We start from the raw sequence: 22,419 nt of genomic DNA, 5'->3' as shown, positions 1-22,419 counted from the left end.
GGGGTGGCTGGGTGATGGACATTGGGGAGGGTATGTGATATGGTGAGCACTGTGAATTGTGTAAGACTGACGAATCACAGACCTGTACCTCTGAAAGAAATAATACATTATATGTTAAAAAAAAAAGGAAGATAGTAGGAAGGGAAAAATGAAGGGGGGAAATCAGAGGGGGAGACGAACCATGAGAGACTATGGACTCTGAGAAACAAACTGAGGGTTTTAGAGGGGAGGGGGTGGGGGGATGTGTTAGCCTGGTGATGGGTATTAAAGAGGGCACATTCTGCGTGGAGCACTAGGTGTTATGCACAAACAATGGATCATGGAACACTACATAAAAAAGTAATGATGTAGGGTGCCTGGGTGGCTCAGTTGGTTAAGTGACTGCCTTTGGCTCAGGTCATGATCCTGGAGTCCTGGGATCGAATCCTGCTTCGGGTTCCCTGGCTTGGCAGGGACTCTGCTTCTCCCTCTGACCCTCCCCTCTCTCATGTGCTCTCTCTCTCTCTCTCTCTCATTCTCTCTCATTCTCTCTCTCAAATAAATAAATAAAATCTTTAAAATAAAATAAAATAAAAAACTAATGATGTATGTTGACTAACATAATAAAATTAAATTAAAAAAAAAAGAAATGGAACATCAACTCCTGCCAGGTTTTTTTTCTGCATATCTAAGTCCCTCTCATTTTTTCCATCCCCACTATTAGTGCCCTGCTAATTACTTAATTTAAGAATAATAACTGATTTATTAGTATCAATAGTTATTATTTCTTGCTTAAAGGATAGCAAAACTCTTCTCCTTGGTGGCCCTGACACTAACCCACCCTCTGTCTCTTCAGTCCTTTCTCCCACATGTCGTCAGAACAATAACTCTAAAATACAAATCTAACCGTGTCGCTCCCCTCACTACTAACCATCGCCCACAGGTTAAAATCAAGGACTTACCTTGATATACACAGTCATCAGTCACTTAGGCCTTACCTGCCTCTGTTCAGTTTTTTCCCATCTTCTCTTTTCACAGAGTTCCCCATACTCCTGCCTATTTCAAGGATCCTGTGCCTTTTCTAATTCAGTTATTCCTTCTGCCTGGAATCCCCTTCCCCACCCTCATCCATCCTTCTTTGCTGTCTAAGCTCCTGTTCATCCAGAAACACTCAGCTCAGGCTGTGTTAGATGCTCTTGTAGTAGTACCTTGGCCTACCTCCAGCAGAGCGTTCCCTGTATTAAATGATTTGTTCATGTGTGTTCTCCCATTAGACAGGAACATGTCTATTTTTCCCAAAGCCAGAGACCAGCTCTCTTTTATCTGTTTTTGCTACACTAATGAAGTACAAAGTCACACAGTGAGTGCTCAATAAACATCTAACAAAACGGTAGGAACAGGGCCAGGAAGGTATCATGGGGTGTCTGAAAGAATCCACATTGGTAGTTTGCAGGCCAGAGCTTTGACAACTTCTGTAGGCTTTATGGAGGGAGAAGATTTGTGCAAGTGGCCAGTCATAGGCTGTTCATCATCATCATTTCCAGTGTTGTTGCCATCATCGCCATCAGCATGGTTAACACTGACTGGGTTTGTATAATATGCCAGGCATATTACTCTCCTTGTATGGTTTATTTCATTTAGTTATTCTTTCCAGCTCCATGAGGTGGGTATCCTGCCTTGTCCCTTATTGATGAAGAAACTGAGCTTTAGAGAAATTGAGTAACTTGCCCAAGGTCACACAGCCCATAATTGGTTGAGTGAGAAATGGAACTAGGTCATACAATTCATTCTTCTTTTATCTAAGTTGGCTATGTTCCCCATTTTTGTAACTGAATCCAAAGTTCAGCTGCGCATCACCAGAAGGGCCAATACTTAAGAGACGAGTGTTGACTGGAAAGGAATATGAGCTTTATTCAGGAGGCTGGCCACCTGGGGGCAAACCTGACTCTTGTCCAAAAGCCAACGCTGGGTTTTTGCCTCGCCAAGAGGGCTTTAAAGGGTGAGGGGGTCATTGATCAGTAAAGGGGCACAGTGGCCTCTAACATTTGCTGATTCTGTGTAGATTTACTGGCTCCTATTTACAGCTTTCAGTGCTTGATGATTGTGTAAGAGATCTAATTCCTGTTCTGTGATGGGCAAGGGCTTTCTATTCTCCTAGAAAGGAATATAAGATTTCTAGATACACAAGGAAGGTTAGCAAGTCAATGAACTTAAGAACATCTATTAAAGATCACCATGCTGGCTAGGAAGATCAAGGTGTCCTCATTGTCATTGTTTAACTTCTGTTCATCCTTCAAGATACAACTCAGTTTGGATATAAAGCCAGCAGCTAAGCAATTTTTCAATCATTTATGTGTTTTCTTAAAATATTTTATTTATTTATTTGACAGAGAGAGACACAGCGAGAGAGGGAACACAAGCAGGGGGAGTGGGAGAGGGAAAAGCAGGCCTCCCGTGGAGCAGGGAGCCCGATGCGGGGCTCGATCCCAGGACCCTGAGATCATGACCTGAGCCAAAGGCAGAGGCTTAATGACTGAGCCACCTAGGCGGCCTGATTTATGTGGTTTTTAACTTTTTATTTTGAAGTGATTTTCAACTGAACAGATGAGTCGTAACAGTAATACAGAGAGGATAGCCCCCACCCAGCTACCCCTGAGTTTAACAACTTACATAGGCGTGGGATAATGATCAACACTAAGAAACTGACATTGGCACAATACTATAAACCACAGACTTTGTTTATATTTAGCAATTTTCCAACCAATGTCCTTTTTCTGTTCCAGGATCCATTCTGAGATCCCCCCCTTGTATGTTAGTTGACTTGCTGGGAGCTTCTTAGTGCCCTAATCTTGTGTTTCTTGGCGCTGACACTTTTAAAGGGTAATGCATCAGGTGATATGTAGAATGCCCCTCGATTTGGGCTTTTCTCCTGTTTCCCTATGATTGGATTGGGGTTATGCATTTTGGGGGAGAATCCACATAGGTGACGTGCCTCTCTGTGCAGGCTCACAGCTATGTGACTTGTTACTGATGATGTCAACTTTCTTGGTTAAGGTAGTTTCTCTGCTGGAGATTTAACTTTTTTTTTTTTTGTAGTTAAGAAACATCTGGGGAGAGATATTTTGAAACCATGCGACTTACACTTTCACCCACTAACTTGAACATTCTCTAGGGAATCCTGGCTGTAGCAATTATTCCTGTGGTTCTGTAATGGTGAGTTTTCTATTTCCTTCGTTCATCCTACAATCATGAGTTGGAATTCTTCTGTAAAGCACAGTTGTTCCTTTTCCTCCTTTTATTTATTTATCCAGTCATTTATTTATGGCAATATAGTCTCATAGATATTTACTTTATTCTTTGGGTTATAATCCAATACTATCCTTATTTAATGTTTTACTTAAATGTTTCTAGCTGTGGCCATCAGGAGCCCGTTCAGATTGGCTTCTGTGTTCTTTCTATGCACCCCAACCCCCTCTAGTGCTATAGGATGCTCCAGGCTAACACATGAAGCAAATTTTTAAAAAGTTGTTTATAACCATGTATCACAATTGAAAAATAAAATTTCTCATTGGACATCTCATTCAGTCTACCACTGGCCTTTCAGAAGCTCGGCACTTCTTGTGAAGGATTTGCCTTGTATGGCCCTAAGAAAGCCACAGAAGATAGTAAGTTCTCTGTTTTTCTTTTCCCTCCAATATAAAGTCTTGGAAATTACTATGTAAAGTGTAGAATGTAACATTCAAGTCACATAACGACGCCTGCCATTTAATTTCCTTTCAATAAATGTGCAGATGTTCCTTTTCCTGATCAGTGTACCCGAACAAATGTAGATTTTTGGAATGGTGCAGCAGGGCATCCTGCAGTGTTCTCTAGAACTTTTAGGATCTGTGTGCTTAATTCCCCTATTTAGATGAACTTGTACTTTACCTGAGGCCCGCCTTAGTTCAGTAACTGGCTGTCTGTTCCTACAGAGTGAATTAGGTTTGAAAAAGTTAAAATTACAAAGTTACTCTTATCAGGAAGATCGTGCTGCCAGAATTGTTTAGTCTTTCTAAATGTTTCTCTGGGGGAGCTTTTTCTGAAAAATTAATTTTAAGGTAGGGATGAGAGTTCTTCACTCTCAGAGCTCTGGAATCTAGATTAGTGTGGATTGGGATGTTCTCCACCCGTCAGTCATCACTGTTGCTATGCCATTAATCAAGGGAACCCATCTAATTTTAAATTTAGCTTTAATCAGCTCTTGTGCTATTTCCATTTTTCTATTGCCCATTTATACAAACACCTTAGATTACTTTCAGCATCTCTGTAACTCAGAGTTGCAGAAAAACCTAATCCAGTGCATAGATTCTGGGAGGATTTGTAGGGAGAGGAGCATTTTGGGGAAGGCCAGTGGAGGTACATATATTTTCACATTGGGATGGTATCAGAGTGTTTGAGGCAAAGATCAAAATAAGATGAAAAGAAACATTGATGTAAAGTTAGGCTAACTAACATATCCATGCTTTAAAGCCCATAGAGGCAAAATTTTAAATATAAGAAACATTGTAATAATACAGGTACAGTATAATGAATTTTCTCTGGTCTTACTAGAAAAGCTGTCAGTTATGTGGCAGATGAAAAATATTTTATTTAGATCACATATAAAGAATCTGAGATAGTAATAAAACCATCAGTAAGTCTGTTTAGTCTTCACAGGTTTTCCTGGAGAGGTAACCAAGTAAAAGCTGCATGATTGGCATGAGCTGCAAGAGGGTTTCAAATTAAACCAAATAACCATGAATTTATAAACACTTACATCCAGAAGTTCATTTGCAGATTGATTATTTGGAACTCAGCAGACATTGTCCCACAGAAAAGACTATTCTAGTGGTTGGCTTCCCAGGTAATTGGACAAAAGCCTATTTCATCCGTAATACACTCAACGTCTGGATAAACTGTAGTATGTTAATCATACCCAGTTGCCATTTTTTTGCATTGGGGCTGTGAAGCTCTGCCTTTGGGGTTCTACCTCTGGTGGCTATTGAGTTAGCTAGGAATTTACAGAAAGCCCCAGCAGAACCTCATACAGAGGCCAGAACCTCTGGCCTCATTCTCATTGTAAGATAGGGGCAAAGGCAGGGCTCTGGTGGCAAAAGCAGACACTTCCCACTGCTGGTACATACTCCAGGGTCCCCATCACGTTGTCTCTCTCGTTTTGTATGAAATCGGCATTCTAAATTAGGAAACCAGGGAAAATTCCCCTCTTCATTAATTTGTAAATAGGGCTGTTAATAAGTCCAGACTTAATGATATGAGAACATTCCATGGTGGAAAACATTATCATCTATTCTATTGATCTGCAAATTTAGACTGTGGCTGCCTCATGTCATAAAAATAAAACTGTAGGCAAATATTTTGAAGATCACAAAGTTCTCTACAGGAAAAAAAAAGTGTTTATTCATCTTCATAAGGAGTCTATGCCAAATTATTCTTTTTTTGAGGGATTATACAGAAATGATCCTGGAAGCTTTCCACTTTAGCAACTACTAATTAATTTCAGACACTGTGTAATGTTGGCAAGGAAAATCCTCCTAAAGCTCAAAAAACTCATACCTGATGTAGTCTAGTTGAATTAAAGCACCACTGTCAAAGACTAAGAGCACTTGTGGAATATGAATGTCTCTGTCCTGCTGTGCCCTCTCCCAGATAATGACCCTTAGAAAATTAATGTATTTGTACACAAATATTAATAATAATAGCTAACATTTTTAAAAATTTTAAAAAGATTTTATTTATTTGACAGAGAGAGCCAGAGAGCACAAGTGGGGGGAATGGCAGAGGGAGAGGGAGAAGCAGGCTCCCCGTTGAGCAAGGAGCCCCACACGGGGCTCGATCCCAGGACCCTGAGATCATGACCTGAGCCAGAGTCAGACACTTAAGTCACTGAGTCACCCAGGTGCCCCTAATAATATCTAACATTTATAATGTGCTTATTACATGCTGGGCACAACTGGAATAGCTTAACATATGTATTTGAGTCTTGTGTGACCCCATAAAGAGGGTGATGTGGTCATCCCCCCTTTGCAGCTAAGATACTGAGGCCTTGAAGGATAACTCACTACACAGCCAGCGGATTCCAGAACCAGGTTTAAACTCAGCTCTTAAACACCTAGACTGGGCAGCTTTTATATAATTAAATATAATACATAATTATTCTATGTATCACCAGCTTAAATTCTCCACATAAGCATAACGGTATCTGGATACGAATGCCATTATCTGTTGCTCATTTCCAGGTTTTTATGAGGCTCATTTCTGCTTCCTATTTGAAAGGGTCTCATAATGGTTCTCCTAGGCACTGGGGATTTCTGTACATTTGCAAAGCCCTGTTCCTAGTGGTTTAGGCCCCAGGTCCCATTGATCCTGCATATCTGTGGCAGTGTTCTGTTTTTGTATCGATTAAGAGAAGCTTGAGTATTATGATAAATTTCAAAAAACCCAAATATATCAGAGTGCATTCATTCAAAGGAATGCTAACTTTTTGGAAAGGAGAGATATTCCAATAAATACCTCTATGCAGATAAGTACAGTTCTACTGTTTACCTGGTTATGACCGTGGGCAGTTACCTAACCTCTCATCTGTAAGTTGGGTATAATAGACTTAAGGATATTTTGAATCCGGAGTGATAGAATGTGTGTCAAGAAGAGTGCCTGGCAGATAGTAAGCACTCAATAAATGACAGTTATTTTTGTGGGTGGAGATGGTTCTGTTGCTCAAGATCTTTTTGGAAGTACTTTGGAAACTTCCTTCCAAATTAGCACGTTAAACTATTCTAAGAATTCTGTGGAGTGTGTTTATAGTTAAAACTCAGGGTTTTCTTTTGGTTTGTTTTTGACACCCGATGACTCTGTCTCTGGCCGACCCCCTTATTCATTAACCTGTGCGAAATCATCTTGTCTCCTTCAAAAAGCCCAATCCATCTTCGACAACATGAGTACTTGCAGTTTTTGAAGTGATTCCCAAATAATAAGGTGTATGCTCTTCAAAGAACTTCTCAAATGAGTGCCTTAAAAAATGCTTCTAGCAATGGCTGCAAGACTGGAATGAAAAAAAAAATATTAGGACCAGCACACATGTTAACACAGATGTTCTTTATTTAAAAATATGAGGTCTGTTCCCTTCGAGCAGATGTGGGTTCCTGCACTTGTGCCATTTCCATCGGGCAGGGTAACCAAGTCAGCAGCCCCAGCTGATAAGCTGTTAAGGGCTCCTGGATGCTTCTTTCCCAGCCCATCTGTGAAGGGGATTTATATGTTCACCACCCCCCCTTCCTGCCCCCCAGGGTTGAGAGCCATCCTCCTTCACTTTGTCAAGTGGTCTGGTTCTCCAAGGGCACCCCTGCTCAGCTTCTGCATCCTGGAGTCCCCTGAGGCGAGATGGAGGGAGGAGGCCTCAGGGCCCACGGGGCGGCAGCAGCTGAGGACAGTGGCCAACTGTATTATTGTGAGCTGCCCTCCTAACTGCAACACCATCATATGACACTTAGGCTCACTAAGTGCTATTTAAATCAATTATTTCATTTAATCCTCTCAATAGTCCTTGAAGCAGGTTTAGTCATTCAGTTTAGAGATGAGAAAGCAGATAAATGGAGATGAAGCAACGCAGCCCAAGCCAAGGTTCGGGCGCTGGCGCACCGAAGAGCCAGTGCGCTGACTCCAGGCCTCACACTCGGTCCCCCACGTGGGGCCTTGGGCAGACAGAGAGACTCCCAGTCTGCCTGGCTTTCCCTCAACCCATCCCTGCTGTCTGATGTAGAAAAAGTCTCATTTTTCTGCCCTTTAATTTCTCTAACAGGATTAATCACTGACATCCAGAGAGCAAACAAGACCTAGTGGTGAAGTCCAGAGGCTGATGCTCTGTTCTGAGGGACAGTTGGGTCATTCTCCCTCCCATACTGATAGCATTTCTGGTGTCAGATGTCCCTGCTCCAGCCACACTGCTAGGAAAATGGCAAGGTTTTTGTTTCTCCTCAGTCCATGTTCACAAATAAAACAGATAAATATTTGAGTGCCCTCCGCGAACCTTACTTAAGTGTCCAAGGCCAGAAAAGCCTTGTTGAGTTGGGGTCTATGCTTTTCCTTTTCCCTTGTATCACGCAAATGTAGAGAGCCCTTCACCACCACCTGTGTAGGCAGATGCCTAAGTATTATGGATGGTACTGGTTCCAGTGATGACAGTCCACGGGTGTTTATTTTTCATAAAAGTTCACCGAGTGTCTCCTGCATGCCAGATGGTGTGCTACCTGGGGACACACTAATGAGCAGAAGCAACCCCAGTCCTCAGTCTCATGAAGGGAGATGGGGGTTCCTCCAATAATCACTCACACGCAGTGCATACCTGCAGTGGAGCGGTGCTGGGACACAGAGGGACTGTTACCGCCAGAGCCCCTAATGAGGATATGTGACCTATCTAGGCAGTGGAAAGGTTACCAGTCTGCCCAGAGCAGGGGGAGGGGTCTGGTTCAGGATCCTGGAGAGAACTCAGGGTGTTGAAGCTGCACTAAGAAGCTGTTGTCCTCACCCTGGGAACAGTGGGAAGGGAGTGTGCTAAGCAGGGGACCACAGCCTTGGTCTTACATCTCTGAGAGTTTACGCATGTCCCACATCCCCATGTCTGGGCAGGGCATGGAGTGAGGTGGGGGAGGTGAGGCTGGATTAGAGACCAGACAAGAATTTATTATAGAACAGAGGGCAAGGAGGAAGCAATGTGGATAGATCCGGGAGATTAAGGTAGAAGGCAAAGGACTTGGTAATAGATCTGATAAAGGGGTTGAAGGAAAGTTAAGGTGCCAGGAAGATACCAGGGTTTCTAACTTCCATGACTGAAGATTGGTGGTGTCATTCACTAAGCTCTCTAGTACCTAGCGCTAGGGATTTTTTCATTTTTTTTTTTAAAGATTAATGTGCCATGCTACTCATTCTGGGACATACAAATATGAGTAAGAGATAATTTGCACCCTCACAGGGCTTGCAGTCTAGCAGTGGGGTTGGAGGGAGTAGTTTAGATATTCTGTCTCCTAAAATTTGTTTATATTATGGCTGTTGCATAAAGTTGGCAATGGTACATACACAGACACTCCTTCCAGGCGGTGGGAGGCCTTAGAACTTGGGTGCTCTGGCAGAGGAAGAGGCTGGGGATGAGGAGACATTCTTGGCAGATGAGGGAATGGCCTGGTGACCTTGGAAAGCCACCATGAAACACTGAATAAATCCTTAATGCAGACCAAATGGAAAAACACAGTACGGGCTTCAAGCTTGAAATTACAGAGTCGAAAACTCATCTTTCATGGGCATGCCAAGTGCAATCAAAAGAAGTGAGCCATTTATTGGGCACAAGTGGAATGAGAGTGATTTGTGAAGACAGAGGGTACGTTACAACTTCTTTTCCTCCAGCAGCCTCTTAAATTCACTGCCTGATTGTTGCTAAATCTTTATAAGTATCACCATGGCAACCATTGATATGAAAAATAATATTAGCCTGGACACTTCTGCTTCGGTTGATCTGACATTTTCCGCCACAGTGGTCAATTTCATTGTTTGTGCAGATGACTAAAGAGGGTCCTGCTTGGATCCTGTCATATTTTCTTTTGTCCCGAGAAGATGAGTGCTGGTTAAATCCACCCTGATGTTAAGAAATGACCCAGTGGCATTTTGGGAGGGGTGGCTTTACCATTGTTTCATCTCTGAGGACGTGGTGGGAGATGCACCCAGCTGGCATCATCTGTGTTGGATCAGGGGTGAGGCTGGGGAGTCCTTTAGGGTGGTTGGGAGATTTTGCCCAAATCAGTTCCACCAGTGGCTGTGGGGGAGGTATACTGCATAGAATGAGGCACATTCTTTTACCATAGGCCCACCGTTCTTATAGTTTCTTCCTTCTGAATATCTTCCTTCTGGTGTCTCATCCCAATCCTGGGCACCTAACTCCTCAATTCTGTATTTTCTCAGATTCTCACATTTTATAATCCCTGCTGCTTTTCTCATCCTTTCATCCAACAAAGGTACAATGAATGCTTTCCCTCTGCGAGGCACCACTCTAGGTAGCGGGGTCACCAGTCAATAGGAGCCCGGAACCCCTGCCTTTGTGGGACTTAATTGAATGGCAGAAGACAGACAATAAACATGATAAATAAGGAATTGACAGGTATGTTAGGTGATAAGGGGGTAGGAGTGCTGGGGTAGCCCAGTCACAGGTTTTGTTTTTTTTTGTAAAGATTTTATTTATTTGAGAGAGAGAGAGAGAATGAGAGAGAGCACGAGAGGGAAGAGGGTCAGAGGGAGAAGCAGAGACTCCCTGCTGAGCAGGGAACCCGATGCGGGACTCGATCCTGGAACTCCAGGATCATGACCCTGAGCCGAAGGCAGTCGCTTAACCAACTGAGCCACCCAGGCACTCATAGCCCGGTCACAGGTTTAATAAGATTATCAGGGTAGGCCCCTTGGAGAAGGTGACATACGAGCACACGTGAAGGAGATGGGGATGTTAGCGTGAGAGAAGCCCGGCTTGTCTGAGGACCTGCAAGACCAGAGTGAGAGAGACAGGGAGTATGGCTGGGAGATGTGCCCAAATGGTGGGGTCAGATGCCCTGAGGCCGGATGATGCAGGTCCGGAGGCCTGTGGGGGTTTTGAACATATGTGACTGATGTGACCTGGCTGGTTCTAGTAGGATCACAACACTCGTCTGGACAATGACTAGAAAGGACTCATGGTGGCAGAAGAGAGAAATGTGATGAGGCTGTTGGAGGAACCAGGCGGGGGGATGGTGATGGCTTACACCAGAATGCTAGTGGCAGTTGTGAAGGGAAGTGGTCATATTCTGGATATATGTTGAAGGTGGGGCCACTAGGATTTACCAGTGGGTCAGAACATTCCCCTTTGGTCTTCTTCTCAAGTTGTAAACGGTAGTAGAATAGTCTTCCTAGTAAAATAGATACATATCTATATAAGGATTCCACGCATGCTACCACTTTTTAAATGTAATATTTCCTTTCCTGTAGAGGAAATTCCAACTGAACATATGGAATTGTATAAGAACAACTTAGCATTGTGGTTAAGAGCACAGGCTGCAGAGTAAAATTGGTCCCGGATGTGTGACCAGGGACAAGTTAGTTAGCGGCTCAGCTGCCTCAGGTTTATCCTCTCTAAAATGGGGATCATGAGAGTTCCTGCCTCATAAAACTGTGAGGAGAAAGAGAAAATATATGTATGAAGCACTTAAAAATGTGTGGCACACAGTGTATTAAAGAAAAATTAATAATAATAATGATGATTTTATTAGCATTTGCCCTAAGTTCTTTTAGTGGCTTCTTAAACTTATAAATGACCTGAGTATTTTTTCTATATTAGTATTCTTAGAGACTTTTTAGTTCTCTAAAATGCCCATGGTAATGGAAAGTCATTCCTTAACTCAGTGCTATTCCGACGTCCGAGCTGATGCAATGTTTGCTCGTTGCGGTGCACTATTGTACTGTAAAATTACTATTCTTGAAAGCCAAAAAAAATGTGTGTGTGTGTGTGGCTCTCTAGTGAGAGATCTTCCATGTCCAGCTGAGGAATCAGATCACCCCAGACCATCCTATAGCTCTACCAGTCATTGTGTCTCCTGGAACACATTGTTGAACCTGCTTCTGCCTCATTTCCCCATTCTGTAAAATAGGGGTGATCATAGAATCTATCTCACAAAGTTCTTGTGATGGTAAAATGAGGTAGTCTCACAGAACAAAGGCTCGTAAAACAGCTCCTTGCACAAAGTAAATGATCAATACATTTTGACTCTGAATAGAAATAATGATCCCTGGGCTGGGCACCATGATGTCATATCTCAGTGCCTGAACCCCACCCCCCGGGGGGGGAATCGCTAGCTCCCATTCATAAAACATTAAGATTATATTTATTTAGACATGATTCCCTAGAGACCCCCTCTAATTTTTTCAAGTATTTTTAACTGTTTCATCAAAAAGTACATGCTGGGACCTTCTATTATTTATTACCTAAGATAAACCTGAGTGCGTATGTGTATTTTCTCTATCTCACACAAGAACTTGGAATAAAACCATGAATGATATTTTTTCCTCTGGAGTGTTTGAAGAGTTGTTGAAATCCTAGTCATGATATTTAGTGTGTTATGAGTTCTTTATGCCTGTTGTTAAATATGCCATCATTTTATTGACACATTACAATGAAGTGGGCAGCCAGCTACAGTAATAGGCTTCCCCTAAGGAGTGTGAGTACCAACAAATCTGATGGCGGGCACTGCCCAGGAAACCAAACGTGTGTTCAAACACCAGCTAGCGTTATAGAGGATTATGGGTGCACGCATGCTTAATCCAACGGCTGCTATCAAGTACTTGAGGCAATTTTTTTTTAAGGATATAAATAGGTAGTCAATATCTATTAATTGGTTTTTATTAAGAATTTATATTAATTCTATTAACATTTACTCTTACGGCATCTTGCTTTTGAGGAATTATTAACGTTCAGTTTTGTGATTTGTACTCCTGTTCTTCCACTCTACCTACACATAAAAACCACTTGGAAAAGGTCACCAAATACTGATACCTGGGCCTCTTTCTAAAGGTTGTGATCTAATTGGATTGGGATAGATCTCAAGCATCAGCATTTTAAAATTATATTTTAATATGCAAATGTATACAGAGTAAAGAGAATTATAATAATAACCCCATATAGATCTATCACCCAGGCATGATGCTGACCTTGAGTTGCAGTTTTTTTAAGTGTTCCCTTAAGTGATTCTTCTAATGTACAGCCATGGTTGAGAACCATCATGTTATTCTAGTAAAACAGAAAATGGAAGTATTTCAATGGATATTGATAACAAGAATAGCTAAAATTTGCCCAAGGCCACATAATGATTTTATCATCTAGTACTCTGTTCATTGGGCTCTAAGGGTGTTCATGAACATATATGTAATACAGTAGGTGTATGCCTGCTTGATTTTGTTGAACAGTGGAATAATTTGGAAATGGGCATTGGAACACCTGGAAAAAATTTAGGAAAAGACTTGCAAATATAATGGTTTCCTATTCAGAATCTTTATACCTTGACTCAACATCATTCTCAGCCACCTAAGGCCACTCAGTAAAACCTGGCTCAGAGATAAGAAAGGTCTGATGAGCAAGGGTGGGACAAGTAGATTGGACTGATGGATCAGAGAAACATGTGGGAGGGGAATAGGAGTGGATATTGTCATCAGATTTACAGAGAAAAAGCACTAAGCCAATGACAAATCAATCTCAACCTATAACAAAGAAGTTTTCTGGGCTATTCTGTAACATGTAAATATACATCTATCAGTGTATCTTAATGAAGTCAACGTTTGAGTTTCTACCTCAACAGTGAAGAATTGTGGACAATTCCTGGTTCCTGAGTGGCAAACACATGGAAAGCAATTTGATCTCAGAGTTGGACACAATTTTTAATATGACATTGTCTAAGTGCCCACCTGATAGAGGACTCTCCTCTGGGGCCATACTGACATTATGGTATCTCCTTGAACATTCTAGGTAGAGAGCCTACTACCCATAAGACAACCGGGTCCATATTACAATAGCAGTCCTTTTATTGAGCTGAAATCTCGTTCTTTAACATCCTTTTAACCAAAGAAACTATTTCTGATGCCCCCATGTTGTCTTGCTACTTAAATATATGTAGACATAGTGCTGGAATAACATTTTTTCATGCTTATAGATCTTATCAACTATAAAATTAAAAGAACCTTACAAATCCATATGAAAAATGTAAGACCCTTACAATAAAGTTATCATTAATTCAATGGGATTAATGATATTTTTCTGAACAAAATTCCTCATCTAAGGGGGCGTCTGTTTGCATATGTATGTTATACCAAAAGATATTAATAAAGTCTCTATTTGCAGGGTTTGAGATTGTCAAATCTCACACTTAACCAAACTGCCAGCAATTAGTTCTCCATTTCCTGTTTTAATGAGACATCCCTTGGCAACTTTGTAAAGATGTTTTGTGCACTTGGAAATTAAGGTCAGAGTTGTAGTTTTACTGCCATCTTCAGTAAATGGGCATCTAATCCAATTATTGCTGGAAATGGGTACAGAACAATCTTTCATTGTTATTTATTACTATACTTACTGCTAATGAACTGCTGTTGCAAATTGATGCATACGACAGGATCCAAGCAATAACTCTTCTTGCAAGATGTGTACTGACTTGTAGTGTAGACTCCCTTTAGTTCTGCTACCTATATGGCTGAATGAGGCTAACCTCCTACCACTTGTCTCTGTTCCAACTTCTACGAGACAAGATTCTGAGTACACTAACTTTGTTCCCTGGGGGATTATTGTTGTACACTGGTCTCCTGGATCCTGGGGACCTTGTTAAAAGTGCCTGCTCTCTGGACCCCAGAGGTTCTGATTTGCTTAGTTTAGGGCTGGACCCCAAGAATGGGTTATATAAACAAGCACTGTGAGTGATTCTGATGTAAATGGTGTGAATACTTGTGTGAATACTTGTATCACTTTCCAAGATTATTGTTGACATGGAAATATAAAATTTAAGCTCTTTACAAACAACCTGGGTTGAGAAACCCTGCCATCCTTCTCAGATTTGTATCATCTGCAGATAAGCCCACCTTGCACTTCCAAGTTCCTGATAAACATCTTGAACAGGAAAAGAGTCAATAGAGGAAGCTTTTTAACAAAATGGCTTTGACTTATTAAATGCCAAGATTTATTACAAGGAACACAGATATTCTAGATGGTATTCTGATTCCCAGAACATTCTGGAAGCTGTGGACTAGGGTGGAATCCCATTTGCAGGTTGTACGCACACTGTTAAAGTAAGCAAGTACAGTGAGGTAATTAGAAAGAGAGAAAAAAAAGTGCTGGAAAGTAGGGATCAAATTAAGAAGCAAAGCTGACAGTTTTTTTGGTGTAGTCATAGCTGTCCATTTTAGTTTATAGGTTAACTATGGCATGTTTGCCTGAAGAGAGAGTTAATAAACCAGACATCTGAATGTGTCTTATTACCCATTTTTTTCTTCTTCAGCTAATTCTTTTTTTTTTTTTTCCTTCAGCTCTTTCTTGTTGATTGCTGTTAAAACAAAATATAATAGCTGGTTAGGATTATTTACAACTTTATAGGAGAGAGGCTTGCTGGCATTTATTTTATGTCTTTTGGGGGAAAGTGATTGAAATGTTAAGTGTCTTAGTAAAACCCAGTACTGATCATGTTTGGGATATCACTGTGGTCTCAGATGGTGAACAGTTTGGGATTTGAATTTAGTAATTTTATAGATTACTAACTTCCATTCTTTGTATTTTGCCATTATATATAAACTGGCCAAATATAAAATAGTCTTAATGGATTTCTATTTTTACTCAAGGGGAGAAGATAATTGAGCATTTAAACTTTATAAAGAACTGAGGATTAGAATAACCTTAATTTTTTAAAAATTATTCTATTTAAAAGTGCTGAGATTTCTAAAATATACTTGAAATGGAAAAATTTTTTAAAAAACCCACTAAGTGTATATTTTAATACAGTGGAATTTATACACTATGTATTGGCCCCACCTTTATGACCTGTATTTTTACCAGAGTATAACCTAGAAAGGAGGCAAATAGGAGATTCTGATGAATAGGAATGATTTTTTAAAATGATGTGTAGGCATGTCTAAACTTGTTCCCTCTCATGTGTACGTATTTTTGTACATTTTATGCTGCATTTATAATTATGGGTGGTTTTTTACTTCATTTTGCATCTGTGCTCTGCATGTATGCACACCCCTGAAATGATGTATACAAACCCTGAATGAAGAGAGCATCTGGAAGCCTTAATGAGCTATAAACATGACAGTATTCTCAAGCCCTAGAAACTCTTAAACACATTTTTATTTCTTAAGAATAAGCTTGCTACTTTTGAATTAAGCATTCATCTCCGTATTTCTCTTACTTATGGTCCCCATAAGGCCGTGGCGAAAGACTTGGTGTCCTGATTTCAAGGACTTGATATGCAATGGAGGTGCCTGATGTGATCCTGAACATACAAGATGCCTCAACTAGTTACTCCAAGTGTTGGTAACATCTTACTAAGGCATCTTAGGCTGAAAAACAGTCAACTTAAAGTACTGGAGAATATGGACATTTTTAAAAAGATCACACTGCTTTATGTGACAGTAGTCTGAGGTTGTCAAAGAGGGCAAATGAGTGTTGCATGCCTATTAGGGTAGCCACCTTTGTAGGGTTTGGCTAGGCTTTCATATTCTTCTAATGCTGACGCTGAAAGGCAAAGTTCCGATGTATTCACTGGCCGGATTCTCCACCATTTCTTTCTGGAGTCTTGTCGATGAGGCTGACAAGACACAATCTGCAAATTCTGCTTTTGCCTTGGCTATCAGGCTGGAATTATGTTGCTCTATAGGTAGCAGAGTACCAGTATCAATGAGTCAGTACGCTGTTGGCACTTGGGGTTCGGTGGAGGTTTGGGGGACATCCTGTCTCTATGGTTTGGGATGAAGTTCCACACATGCATTATCTTACCAGAAGTTAGCTATGCTCCCTTTCTCTGTACCATGGCTAGAATTCTAGATGGCTTGTTAGCCTTCAGTAATATATTTTGTATACAACAGAATAATTTCAGAAAGCCCATAAATAAGAATAATGTTGTAAGGTAAGCCTTAGGATGGTGGTTGAGACCAGAAAGGGCATCGTGAGACCTAGGCTGGAGTCATGGAATCCTTCCCCACGTATCATGGATTATTTCAGTATTTGCCATGTAGATAATAGTAAACTAGAAATCTGATGAACTGGGTTCACTCTGCACTGGCTCTAGGACTGGGTGAAAAGCATTCCCTCGACCCAAGGACTACTTTTCTGTAACTTACTGAGAAAGCACCAGAAGGGGTTTTGTACTGGTAAGAATAAAGAATTCTCTGGGGCTATAGGAGGCTTCATTTTTGTTAGTGAGAGGAATGCAGGGAGGAATTAGTCTTTATGAAAGAAAGCAAATCCAACTGTAATGGGATCATCACCTTGCCTTCTACTTAATTTTGTTATTTTCCTTCTCTTTTCCATGTAGAAAAGTTCATAATTAAATTTCCTGATAAGAGTTAAAAAGGTTTTTCATTATTGCTTTTACTCAGCAGGTAGAGATGTGAAAATGTCTTTTTATTTTATAGACCCCTAGTACTTTTGAAGCACAAGGAATTTCGGAATTAATGTCTTATTTTATACACGAGGAAACTCAACTCTCAAATATAGTGACAACTTAGTTCATTAGCCAACATCCATTCATTTAGTGAAAATGTTCCGTGCTTGGCTTGCAGTGTACTCAGTGAGGCACCGTGGGAGACTGAGCTGACGACGAGAGACTCCTGCATGATATTAATAAGGTAGAAGGAAAAGGATTTATTACAGAGATGCAAGCACGTTACTGGTAGAGCTCTGTGCTGCTCACAAGTTTTTATCTGGCATTTCTTTTTCTCCATATCTGTGCCAGGAAAATCAAAAAAGAAGAACTGAAAGCCTTGGTCAAGCCCAAAGATTTTCGTAGTAATTACTTCCCAGATTTACTATTAAACTATGAAGCAGTATGGTTTTTACTCCAAATTTTGAATTCATGAAATATTCAGATAATTAGCGAGGTACTTCTAACTTGTAAAAAATAATACTTAGTATTCTAACATTTTCTCCCAAGAAAATAGACATCTGTACATTTTTGCTGATTTTCTCCATCACCAGAAAGATTAAGATTCGTGAATCAGGGAGAAAACAGTTTGCTTTCAATTAAAAAAAGTAGCAAAAATATGGCAATAAAATGAATGAAAATATGAAGCCATCTGTGTCTGAAATGATAATGCCAGCTTAGTGTTTGTTGTAAACAATACAGTTTGTTCAAGTCCACTTTTAAAGGAGAGTGTTTAAGTGTGCACACAAACAAGGAAAAAAACCCTTTCTGCATTCACAGATCTTATATGACACACACACAGCCATATAGGTACAAAAGTGAGATGTGTATATATGTCTGTAATACTCCTGTGGCCCGACAGAAAATTAATATAGGTAATCACAAATCTGTCTTCCAGTATTTGAACTATCACCACTATCTGTCACATGACAGTTCAGGTCCTTGTTACCTGTGGTACTTGGAACAATGCCACAGTCCCTTCCTATATCAGCTCCTTGTATTTGCCCCTCCATTCTCTGAGTCACCACATTATTTTTCCTTTAACAAAACTTCAGCCACGTTTTCTTGCTTAAAATTTCCCAAAGCTGCACAACTTCTACTGAATACAGGTTCACAAACTCCATAGTAACAATAGTAACCATGATTTTCCAATTTTCTCTCCCATGCAACCAGAAAAACGCCCCCTCCCCTTTTCTCTTGCCTTTGCCCTGTCCTAAAAACCCAGGCCAAGTCTCCCCACCTCCAGAGGTTTCATTGACAGACCCAGCCTACTAATCTCTGCCACCTATTCTGCACCACATCTTTGGCACCCAGTAGTAAATGCAATTATTTTTGTGAATCCATCCTGCCACCTTAAGTGAGTGGCTGAGCTCCTGAAAGGGTGACCAGGACTATTTAAAGAGGGCCTTAAACATTTTAATATATGAGTTGGTTACTTGATTAGAGCTTATTGTGACATGACCTGGAATAATTTCACCTTTCACCTGTAAATCAGGAGCGTGAGCGCACCCCCCCCATTTCAGCTGAAAGCCTGATCAATAATGACTTACTCCCCTGATAGACTGGGAAGCTTGGGAGACCACCTGTAACTTTGGATCTTGATGGTGGGGAGGAAAGAGAAAATGGGAAGGAAGGGGCTGCCGAAAGACAGGAAACCTCTTCCTTCAACCTTTAATTCAGGTGTTCCCTACTAACTTGATATTTCTTGAACACCCACCCTGCGCAAGACGCCGCCAATTTGATTAGTTTTTTCTTTAAAAAAGAAAAAAACAAAAAACCACTGCAGCCCCTGAGCCAGTAAATTACTCACCTGGTAGCCAGGAACACCCTCGCCCCCTCCCCCTTACAGGGGGTGTCTGGGAGGCATGAGGAAGGGGACAGAAAGTCTGAGCTGTAATCTAAAGTGGACATCCAAAGGCTAATGCTATTGGCAACGGTCTCGAGGCGTTGTCCCCGAGCCAGACCCTGCGCCAGGATGAAGAAGCCTGTTACAACCTAACTGTCCTGAAGTGCTGCGGTGGCCCCCTCCCCCGCAGCTGGGAGGCGACGGCAGGACGGGGTTGGCTTTCTCTGCGCCGGCTCTGGGCGTGTGCCCCCGCCGCAGCTCCGCGGAGCCTCCGAGCCGCCTGCAAAGGGGGGCGGGGAGCGGCGGCGAGCAGCCCGCGTCTGCGGCTTCCTCCCCACGCCCGAGCCTCCTGCGCACAGCCGGGAGGACGCCCGCCCGAGCCTCGTCCCCACGCCGCGGCGCGCGGGCTGCCTGCCCAGCCGAGGTAACTTTTCTGGCAGCCGGAGCGGAGGGGGGAGGGGGTCCGAGGGGGTCTCCGGTTTGCGAGGCGCGGAGGACTAGCGGGAGGCCGGGGGCTAGGCGCGCGCGGTGCGCGGCTGACGCGTGGCTCCGGCGCCGCACGGCCGACCGAACCACGGGAGCCCAACACCCGGCCGGGCCCTAGGACCCGCCCGCCCTCCGGCCGGGACCCCCGCGGGGCCGGGCCAAGCCGGTGCGCTGCGCCCCCCACCGGGGACGTGCCCGCTCCGCCCGCCCGCAGCGCTGCAGCATCGGCTGGGCCGGCGCGCGGAGCCAGAGCATCGGCCTCCGGCCTGGGGGCCTTCCCCGGAGCCCTGGCCGGGAGGGGCGGCGCGGCCCCCGCGTCCCTTCAGTGCCAATTTGCCCAAATCCCCCGTTTGGGGCGCCATGTTTTAAGTTACCCCTGGGCCGGGGGCGAGGGCGAGGGCGAGGCGGGCTGCGCAGGGAGTGGCGGGGGACCGGGGGCGACACTGCGGCGCCGCCCGGGGCCGGTGGCCGCCGGGCGGGAGGGGCCGCGGCTGCGGGGTCTTCCCGGCTGCCGGGCGCGGCGCGGGGCCGGTAAGGTGCGCTCGCCATAAAGCATCCCGGCCCGGCAGCGGTTCGGCCGCTTTTATGTAACTTGTCTGCTTCCCAGAACTGGGGAGGAGGAGGGAGCGTCTTAGAGAGGTTGCTCCTGGCCCCGCACCTGCGGCGTCCCTCGCCCCAGCCTGCGCTCCCTTGGCCCCCCGCAGGGGAGCCGGAGCGCGGGGAGGCGGAGGGACCGGGAGCGGCACTGCTCACCTGGCGCCCGCGGGGCTGCGAGCTGCCTCGGGAGGTGTCTGCGAGGGCGGCTTTGCGGCGCGTGGGGGTGGGGAGGCCGGGCCATCGGACCGCGGGAGTCGTGGTGTCGGCCAATTCCAGGCGGGTGTTTCCCCGCTCCTGCCGCGGTGGCTCGTTTTCTCGGCTTTCCCCTCTCATCTCGCCCTACTTCTTCCCCTCCCCCTTTCCCCTCTCCCCTCCAACCCCCGCCAAGTTCATGGCTTCTGCAATGCGGTGGGTGTGGTTACCTAGTAAATTGTAACTGGTCCCTTGCAGTGGGAGCAGTCTTTCCTTTTGGGGTTTTATATTTACGGATCCAAAGTTTTCTAGGGTTTTCTTCTCCAGTTGCAGCCCAGGGTTAAAGCTGGGAAGAGATTGTTGAAGAACAAACAGAATGATAAAGAAAACATGTGGTATTAATTACGTGTGGAGGCTGGGCTGGGAAATCCTGAGAGGGCCAGGCGGTCCTGCTAATGCAGTGCTTCCATTACGTGTTTAAGTTGGTGTTTCAGTGTTTTTACATTAGTCTTGCAGTCCTGCAGAACTGCTTTTGCAGATATCCTGCCTGACCTTTTTGGGGGCCCATTTTAGGCTCTCAGAGGCAGCCAGGTGTCCTGGAGTTTCCCTTGGAAGCATCAACATCCCTAGTAGAAGAGTCATCACGCTAAGTGCTAAAAACATTCTTTTGGGGGTCTTACTCTGATATTTAAAGTCTCAAGAAACCCAAAATTATAAAATTCCACTTCTATCTGGGAGCTCTGGATCCAGCATCAATTACTGCAAATTAAGCAAAAAAAGCCCCATTAAGAAAGGGGAGCACCTCAAGCTTGAGTAAACTCTGGGGAATGGGGAGGCGATTTATATCTTGGCTCTAACAGGGTCTTTTAAAAATGCATCTTAATTTTGGTTTCAAACTTTTCCAAACTTCAGTTAGAATAATTGTGAGAGGAAATAAACTGAGATTGAGAAACAGTAACTCTAATTTGTTAATTTCACAAGGCACTGATGAAAAAATCTCTGAATACTGAATACTGTTCTATTTGCGTTATAATTTTTTGGTGGTTTACAAAAGCAAGATATATCAGAGGCACAAGGTACTGCATAAAGTTCAGTTAGCTAATCCACTTCAGACAAATACTTTTTTGCAAAAAGAACATGTTTTGTGAATGATTTATCAGTAATAAAAATAGCCACATTATTTAATTTGTGAACCCCTTTTAGGTGAAGGATCAAGAAGATACAGGTCAAAGGTCAGTGTCTCAGCAAAGTATTTACATTTAATTTTCAAGTCATTTCTTCATGAATGTGATTTTAGGTTAGAGGCAGTTTTTGCCAGTTCTTGTACAGGGTTTGGACTTTGGCCAACTTTGAATTGTGTTGAAATAGGAGACCAGGGATTTTTTTTTTTTTACTTGATTAGAAACTATTTTATGTATACATTGGTTTTTTTTTAGAACTGGTTGGTCGAATGCATTAAGGGGCTGCCCAGATACAAGACAAGCAACCGTTCATGTACTGAGAGATGAAATATTGTCATCAGTTTGTGAATCTTTTCTGGATTTACTCTATGTTGGATTAAATATGGCAGGAACTTTTTGTCCAGGGTATGGTCTTACATGTTGTAATATACATATTCATCTTTTAAGTTAGTGCTTTAAAAAAGTCTTAAAATTCACAAATTAGAATTCACGTCCTCCTTGGTGAAGTAGAACTTCATTCAGGAGTAAGCCGAAAACTGTACATTTGAGAGAGAGAATTTGTGAGAATTTGGCTATAATGAAGAGAGAGATTACTTATTTACTTGACTGTCCTGGACATCTTTGGTTCCCATAGTGTCTTCCAAGTATCCAGACACCGTTCTGTCCTGAATGTCAGCTTTATTATGGGATATAGACTTACTATTGAAAACCATGAATCAAATTCATCTTTAGTACCACTCCATTTAGAGAGATCTTTAGTGGTGCAATTGCTGCATCTATTTCTTTCAAAAGGCTTGCTAGCTGCTAATTTGTTGGGAATTCGTCAGGCACTCTTGGAGGGTTCTGCTGTCATTTGATTTGCCTTGGCAGCAAAGAATTGTGTGCTCAGAAGCAAGGACCGGAGCAGTGAAGTCATTGCCCT

The 22,419-nt window shown here is 42.8% G+C and overlaps 1 protein-coding gene and 1 long non-coding RNA gene across 14 annotated transcripts in view; one reads left to right on the top strand and one right to left on the bottom strand.

Moving 5' to 3' along the window:
- The window catches only part of EPB41L3 (erythrocyte membrane protein band 4.1 like 3), a 182,409-nt gene that overhangs the window by 12,490 nt on the left and 147,500 nt on the right, over positions 1 to 22,419 (top strand). Inside the window, exon 1 of one of the 13 annotated variants that reach the window (XM_073898477.1) lies at positions 19,299 to 19,465. The exons of the other annotated variants lie outside the window; for them this stretch is intronic. The gene's annotated coding sequence lies outside the window, so the exon portion shown is untranslated. Of the gene's footprint in view, positions 1 to 19,298; positions 19,466 to 22,419 lie in introns of those variants that run through there. 13 annotated transcript variants of the gene reach the window in all.
- LOC141373754 (uncharacterized) lies at positions 14,730 to 22,371 on the bottom strand. The gene is made up of 3 exons (XR_012380078.1): positions 22,198 to 22,371; positions 15,038 to 15,101; positions 14,730 to 14,839 (listed from the first exon to the last, which is right to left on the bottom strand). It is a non-coding gene; the product is annotated as an uncharacterized lncRNA (long non-coding RNA).

This window comes from Callorhinus ursinus, unplaced genomic scaffold (genome assembly GCF_003265705.2).
Source record: "Callorhinus ursinus isolate GAN/ISIS: 27379988/994484 unplaced genomic scaffold, GSC_fseal_2.0 scaffold11, whole genome shotgun sequence".
Taxonomy (NCBI): Eukaryota; Metazoa; Chordata; class Mammalia; order Carnivora; family Otariidae; genus Callorhinus; species Callorhinus ursinus.
Note: the sequence above shows the minus strand (reverse complement) of the source record. Positions and strands in the feature narration are given on the sequence as shown.